Source organism: Pseudochaenichthys georgianus, unplaced genomic scaffold (assembly GCF_902827115.2).
Source record: "Pseudochaenichthys georgianus unplaced genomic scaffold, fPseGeo1.2 scaffold_1168_arrow_ctg1, whole genome shotgun sequence".
Lineage (NCBI taxonomy): Eukaryota > Metazoa > Chordata > Actinopteri > Perciformes > Channichthyidae > Pseudochaenichthys > Pseudochaenichthys georgianus.
Window position 1 is genome coordinate 1 of NW_027262109.1, and position 7,500 is coordinate 7,500.

Below are 7,500 nucleotides of genomic sequence, written 5' to 3' on the forward strand. Positions count from 1 at the left end.
AACAATGGCTTAAATGTTACAAGGTTCACGGTATGAGTTATTTGTATAGCACATTTTAAAACACCGAGGCCATCAACGTGCTTCACGTAGCAGGGTGTCCGCGGGGGTCTTAAAAGTATACGAGTTGATAAATAAATTTAGCGAAAATTAAGACTATTAAAAGTATTAAACGGCATTTTCCAAGGTATTACATTTTGACATTCTTTCCCTTCAGTACTGCACATGTTGGGGTAAATTATTAAGATGTATGAAAAAACGTATTTTGATCTTCCCCTCCCTTTCCCGTTCCTCAGGTAACATCCGGGATGGTGATCAGTACGTTTCTGTCGGCTCCATCATCTACGTGTCGGCATGGTTACTAACGATCCCTCTGATGGACCCCCGCCCCCCCTGGTGACTGAACTGCAGAACGTTAGCTTCAACATTAGCATCGTTAGCCTGCTAGCACTGGTGAGTGTGTGAATCTAAAATACGACTATGAATAAAAATGCAAAAACATGTCTCACACACACACACACACCACACACACCACACACACACACACACACACACCACACACACACACACACACACACACACACACACTACACACACACACACACACACACACACACACACATCACACAACCACACACACACACACACACACACACACCACACACACACACACACACACATAATGAATATGTGTGCGCCTGTGTCGCCCCTCAGGTTTGGACCATCGTGGTGATGTTGCTGAGCAGGAAGTTCAACAGACTCCCTCACCTCTTTGCCTTAAATCTCTTCCTCGCTCAGGTCAGTCACATCTCAAGTACTTTATAAACACAACATTGATATCAAGTCGTGTACAGCACGTGATGTTAAACAGACATAACAATGGCTCCTCATATTCACTTGTGTACTTGTGTAGTTTTTGGTGTGTGTCAGTATGATCCTGTGGAACTTCCTGGCGACACAAGAGGACAATCTGCTGGGAAAGATCCTCACCTTCAGTCTGCTCTACGGCTCTCTGTACAGCACCTACATCTGGACAGGTGAACAGAATACTATTTCAACCTATATTCAACTTTTAAGAATATTTAGATATTAAACGGTTACCATCACAGATAATAAGAATCTCTTTTATTGCAAACCCCCTCACACACCAGCATGTACACACTCGCAAACACTTGCAGACAGCTTGACATGAGGTCCAGGGATGTATGGATGCCGTTTCCGTCAGTAAGACTCCATTAGACTTCATCCTGATTATAATGCATGCGTGTACACCCGCTGGTGTTCACATTTGTTTTTCTTTTTTTTCAGGTTTAATCCCTCTGTGTCTCGCTCTGACAAACAAGAATGATCTGCTGAGACTCAGACCAGGAATATTCATGGCTTTGGGTTGGGGGTAAGTCAAGACTCCTCACTACTTTGTATATACATACTTATACACTCTATTGGTTTGTAAAAGTGTACTTGTGCCACAGTTATTTATGTTGATTGAGATAAAATGTGTGTGTGTGTGTGTGTGTGTGTGTGTGTGTGTGTGTGTGTGTGTGTGTGTGTGTGTGGTGTGTGTGTGTGTGTGTGTGTGTGTGTGTGTGTGTGTGTGTGTGTGGTGTGTGTGTGTGTGCTGTGTGTGTGTGTGTGTGTGGTGTGTGTGTGTGTGTGTGTGTGTGTGTGTGTGTGTGTGTGTGTGTGTGTGTGGTGTGTGTGTGTGTGTGTGTGTGTGTGGTGTGTGTGTGTGTGTGTGTGTGTGTGTGTGTGTGTGTGTGTGTGTGTGTGTGTAGGGTTCCCTTCCTGATTGGTGGGCGGTCTTCTGTTATTAGGAGAAAGGACTTGATTCTATCGACTCTGCCTTCTTTACGGTATGAGCTCAGGTTGGTTCTGTTTTGACGTCTGTCTTCTCATTTCTTTCTGAAGAAAACATGCTTTTATTAATCCCACAAAAGTTCTACTGTGAGTATATACAGTACAAGTACACACATGCAAAACCAGGAGGGTCCCAGGAAGTGAAACTGGCACACCTTCAGCTACACATGTTGCCATGTTTATAATTGTGTGTGTGATAGCATGATGCCATGTTTGAGTGTTTGTTGATTGCTATGTACCCTGCCTCAGGACTGCAGATGCACATGAGCCATTATCTGTAATCTGGCATCTCTTCTCTTTTCTGAGATGAATGTATTTGTATGCAAGGTCCTTGTTGAAATAAATACATAATACTAGGACTTGAAACGGTGACCATCTGTTTCCCAAGCCAAGTCCCTAACCCTGAGATACTGACATAGTCCCTATTCAAATGTGTCAGGGAATCATTTGCCCTGCATGTCCTGCTTTGCCCTCTGACACATACCACACATACACACACACAGCTCGCTCACTCAGATGACTCCGAGCCATAAGCAACAACAAAGTTGTGTCCCTCAGCTGTTTAGTCTAACTATTGAAGAATGTTAGTTGACACCTCCTACCAGAGAGGAGAACCCTCAGAATTGATGGTGGCATCTCAACCGTGTGGTCAGACCGTGGCCCGTGACGTGTCTTGTCTCTTAACTTGTACTTATTGTGATGGAAACTTCTGAAGCAATTGGAAACAGGACTCAGAGAGACACGAGGAGAGCTGGAGCTTTGATGGCAAACACTGACGGTTTATTTGGAGTCACGAGTTGACACAACGGTTTCCAAACCAATGCTGAAGAACTCTTTCTGCAGCTCGAGGTTTTAACTAGTTGGGAGTGTAATAATCAACATTCTTCATCAGTGAGACTAAAGCAATGGACCCTGAATCTCACTCGAGCTCTCTTCCATAGGAAAGCCTTCGTCCCTGAACGGTAAACGACCTCATGGCGGCTTGTGCTCGGTCATAGACTGGCAACAACAATGCGCCCAAGCTGCGCCTCCTTAAGAGAGATAGCAGCAATACCTAAGCTCCTCCCCCTTAGGAGAGATAGCAGAAATACCTAAGCTCCTCCCCCTTAAGAGAGATAGCAGAAATACCTAAGCTCCTCCCCTTAGGAGAGATAGCAGCAATACCTAAGCTCCTCCCCCTTAAGAGAGATAGCAGCAATACCTAAGCTCCTCCCCCTTAAGAGAGATAGCAGAAATACCTAAGCTCCTCCCCCTTAAGAGAGATAGCAGAAATACCTAAGCTCCTCCCCTTAGGAGAGATAGCAGAAATACCTAAGCTCCTCCCCCTTAAGAGAGATAGCAGAAACACCTAAGCTCCTCCCCCTTAAGAGAGATAGCAGATATACCCAAGGTGGTAGACCTGTGCCGTGGGCAAGGAGACAGTTGAGAGGAGAAAATGATGAACTGTGTCGAAGGTTTGAATTACCTAAGCTAATTATTCCCCAACACTTATAATAAAGAAACGTAAGTAGTATGGGAAAGTCTCCTGAGAAAAGGAATTATTTTCCATGAATGATTTACTGCAGTAGATAGCACAGGTAATTTAATTTCATATCAGTGTTTTCGCTGTATGTTTGGTCAGATATGTGATTTCCGTCACTTAACCAGCTGCTTTCAGCTATTCCAACTAACTGGAACGTAAATTAAAAAAAGATGGAAACCGACATCAGGTCTGTACACCTCACACGAGAAGTCAGAAACGGCTATCAAAAATGAAAATAAATAAAATAAGTTATAATCACAGAGCAAGGGCCTTACTGCTTTTCCTCATGCGGTCTGTTCTTTCTGGGAAGAAGAATTTAATATTCTGATACCCTGGAATTTTTTTTAGAACCATATACAAAACAACAATTGATTCCTATTCAAGAATCTTCCAACTGAAGACCTCAACTCGACACTTTTAATATCGAACCGTCGCCAATTTGTAGATTCTGTGAGGAGGAAGAGGAAGACCAGATGCATTTATTTTTTTATTGACCATACGTTGCAAGACTGGACTGAGAATCAAAATTGTCTTAAGACACTTTATATTGATTTTGCATTCACTCCCTTTGGTCTTTTGTTTGGGCTTTGCATGAGGACACAGTTGATGAATACTTCTTTTTAAAGCTCAATGAAGGAGAAATCTGAATTGAAGGTGTGTGAAAAGTAGGCAAGGCAAGTTTATTTATATAGCACCTTTCAACACAAAGCAATTCAAAGTGCTTTACAAAAAACGAAAGACATTCAGAAAATGGCATTTAAAATCAGTCATTAAAAAGAAAAGCTAATAAAAGAAACATTAAAAGAAAAAAGTACATGGATAAAAGTTACAGTGCAGTTTAAGATGTGAATAGTTCAATTAAAAGCAGCGGCAAAAAGAAAGTCTTTAGTCTGGATTTAAAAGTAGTCAGAGCTGCAGCGGACCTGCAGTTAAGTAGATTAAAAACACCATTTATTTTGGAGAGGATGATTGCCACAAAGAATCAAGGGTGGCTCGACACACCATGACACGGGGAACAATCAGCTGTAGGGAAGAGTGGGATAAAAGGAATCATACATGCTTTTGATGATATGGGACTGTCAACTGTTTATGACATGTTGAAGTGACCAACTGACTGTATTTCATTTGTTTTTGTCTGAGATAGGAATGTCTCTTGTTGTTGTTGTAATGTCCATGTTTTGTGTCTGTAGCCTGTATAATAAAGAAAGAAGAAACGTAAGTAGTGCATGAACTCATATCCTGTGTCCTCTCCTCAGATGATCAGCTCCACGGTGGTGCTGGCGGTCAGCCTGCTGCTCGGAGCCATCTCTCTGATGGGGCTCAGCCAGGGGGAGAGGGAGCAGGGCGGCTACGAGGCCCTGACAGAGCCGCTGTGACGGGCCTCAGCGAAGAGCCCAGGACCAACGGTGGCCTGGAAGATCCACAACAACAACAACAAAACAGCAACAAGGGACGATTACCTCACCGGCCTACAGTTCCAACTCAGGGTAAGACGCATTCAAACATTTATTGTACTTAAACCGATATATTCCTGCACTTGAACTGTATCTGCATATTGAAGTATGAATGCTTGTGTGTTGTCTTCTGCTGAATGTTGTACGTCTCTTGTTGTTTTTGTATTGGCCCTTATAAAAAGGAGTATGGAGGAGGGATTGGTTATTTTTGCGTCATTATAATAAAAAAATATATATTAAATGATAATGGTGGGATATCTGAGAGGGTCTGTACCAAACAAATATGTTTTGTAGGTCTGTAAATGCAATTGTATATGGCAGGGTACCTCTGCAGCACCGCAACAGTTAATTAAAAAACAAATATTTTGCATCGTGCTAATTGAAGTACTGCCTTGGTCCATATTGTGGTTTTTGAATAATTGTGCAGGACAAACTTAAAATATGGTGTTGTCTTCTGTTGTGTTTTCAGAGCCCCACGGTTTCTCTCCTCTCCAGCCAATCCCTGACATGATAGCCAGCACTGAGACAGAAGCTGTCCAACGGCACAGGTAACACATATGAATAACAACACATTCCTCGTAAACATATACACATTTTCAAAGTGCAATAAAAGCTTTGCAGTCTTTGGGTAAGAAAGAGGGACACATGTTGATGTAGAAGAGACATGAAGAAGAGGGGACCACATGTTTGATGTAGAAGAGACATGGAGAAGAGGGGACACATGTTGATGTAGAAGAGACATGGAGAAGAGGGGACACATGTTGATGTAGAAGAGACATGGAGAAGAGGGGACACATGTTGATGTAGAAGAGACATGAGAAGAGGGGACACATGTTGATGTAGAAGAGACATGGAGAAGAGGGGACACATGTTGATGTAGAAGAGACATGAAGAAGAGGGGACACATGTTGATGTAGAAGAGACATGGAGAAGAGGGGACACATGTTGATGTAGAAGAGACATGAAGAAGAGGGGACACATGTTGATGTAGCAGAGACATGGAGAAGAGGGGACACATGTTGATGTAGAAGAGACATGAAGAAGAGGGGAACACATGTTTGATGTAGAAGAGACATGAAGAAAGAGGGGACACATGTTGATGTAGAAGAGACATGGAGCAGAGGGGACACATGTTGATGTAGAAGAGACATGGAGAAGAGGGGACACATGTTATGTAGAAGAGACATGAAGACGGGGACACATGTTGATGTAGAAGAGACATGGAAGAAGAGGGGACACCTGTTGATGTAGAAGATACATGGAGAAGAGGGGACACATGTGATGTAGAAGAGACATGAAGAAGAGGGGGACCATGTTGATGTAGAAGAGACATGGAGAAGAGAGGGACACATGTTGATGTAGAAGAGACATGAAGAAGTGGATTTTGCACAATAGGTGACCTTTAACTTATGTTTCTTTCCCTCTCCAGGCCACAGTGGGGCGCTGTTTGACGGGCTGCCGAGCTCCTCCTCTGAGCAGCCGCTGAACCTGCCCCCCCCCCGGGCTGCAGCCCACTGACGACAAACAGACGGTCAGACACGCTCTGCTCTGCCTGCTGCTGTTCGTCAGCCTGCTAGCGGTGAGAAAACAGTCATTTAAACCATGTTGGGGAAATACTGAGTGTCCCTCTTCCAACATGAGAGTAGCATGCTAACAAGGGTCCCAACTGCAGCTGTGAACATGGCAGGATGGTGTGATGACCTTGAAGAGCATCAGGACTGTTTGAGGCAGATGATAGCTATGTGGTTAACATGATGACTCAGCCTCTATGGAGAGAGACATCAAGCATGCTCATTTCTGACGTGGAGCTGCATTGAAGTAAACATTGAATACTGCTTTCTATTCCCTCCATCTTGTGACTGTGTGACTCCCCTCTCTTGATATCAGCATGTGAAGGACACTGCTCAGGAACTACTTGATGCTCTGTATGTGATGACTGCTTCCAGATGCTGAGAAAAAGTCAGAATTGTTATCAAAAGTCAGAATTGTGAGATTTTGTAAAAGTCAGATTTTGAGTAAAAGTCAGAATTTTGAGATTTTGAGTAAAAGTCAGATTTTTTAGTAAAAGTCAGAATTTTTTGTAAAAGTCAGGGTTTTGTGATTTTGAGAAAAAGTCAGAATTTGGAGAAAAAGTCATATTTTTAAGGAAAAAGTCAGAATTTTGAAATGTTGAGAAAAAGTCAATTTTTTTTGTAAAAGTCAGATTTTGAGAAAAAAGTCAACATTTTTAGAAAAAGTCAGATTTTTCCGATTTAGAGAAAAACTCAGTATTTTGAACATGACAGGATGTATGATTTCCTACAAGACCCGGCATTCCTCCATCTTGTGACTGTGACTTTCAGGCGATTTGTAATCTGTTCTAGAAAACGATGTGTTTTTGGATATTTGTGGAGTCAGGTGGTCCTTGGTATGAAAAAGAAACACTGCCCTCGAAGAACCGGTATTCCTCCATCTTGTGACTGTGTAACTGATGACTGCGTCCTTCCTTGAGAGGATCATACATACATAGATTCTGATATACAGCGGTGCAGGAATGAGTCTGTATGCCAGTCAAAGTGAGTTGTCTTCCTCTGTGTGTGTAGAACCTGTCCAGCTGTCTGTGGTGGCTGTTCAACAAAGACCCAGGAAGACTCTACCTGGAGCTGCAGTTCTTCTGTGCCGTGGCAAACT

The 7,500-nt window shown here is 42.8% G+C and overlaps 1 pseudogene; it reads left to right on the forward strand.

Moving 5' to 3' along the window:
* The first annotated feature begins 293 nt into the window (after nt 1–293).
* The window catches only part of LOC117440746 (lysosomal cholesterol signaling protein-like), a 13,698-nt pseudogene continuing 6,491 nt past the window's right edge, over nt 294–7,500 (forward strand).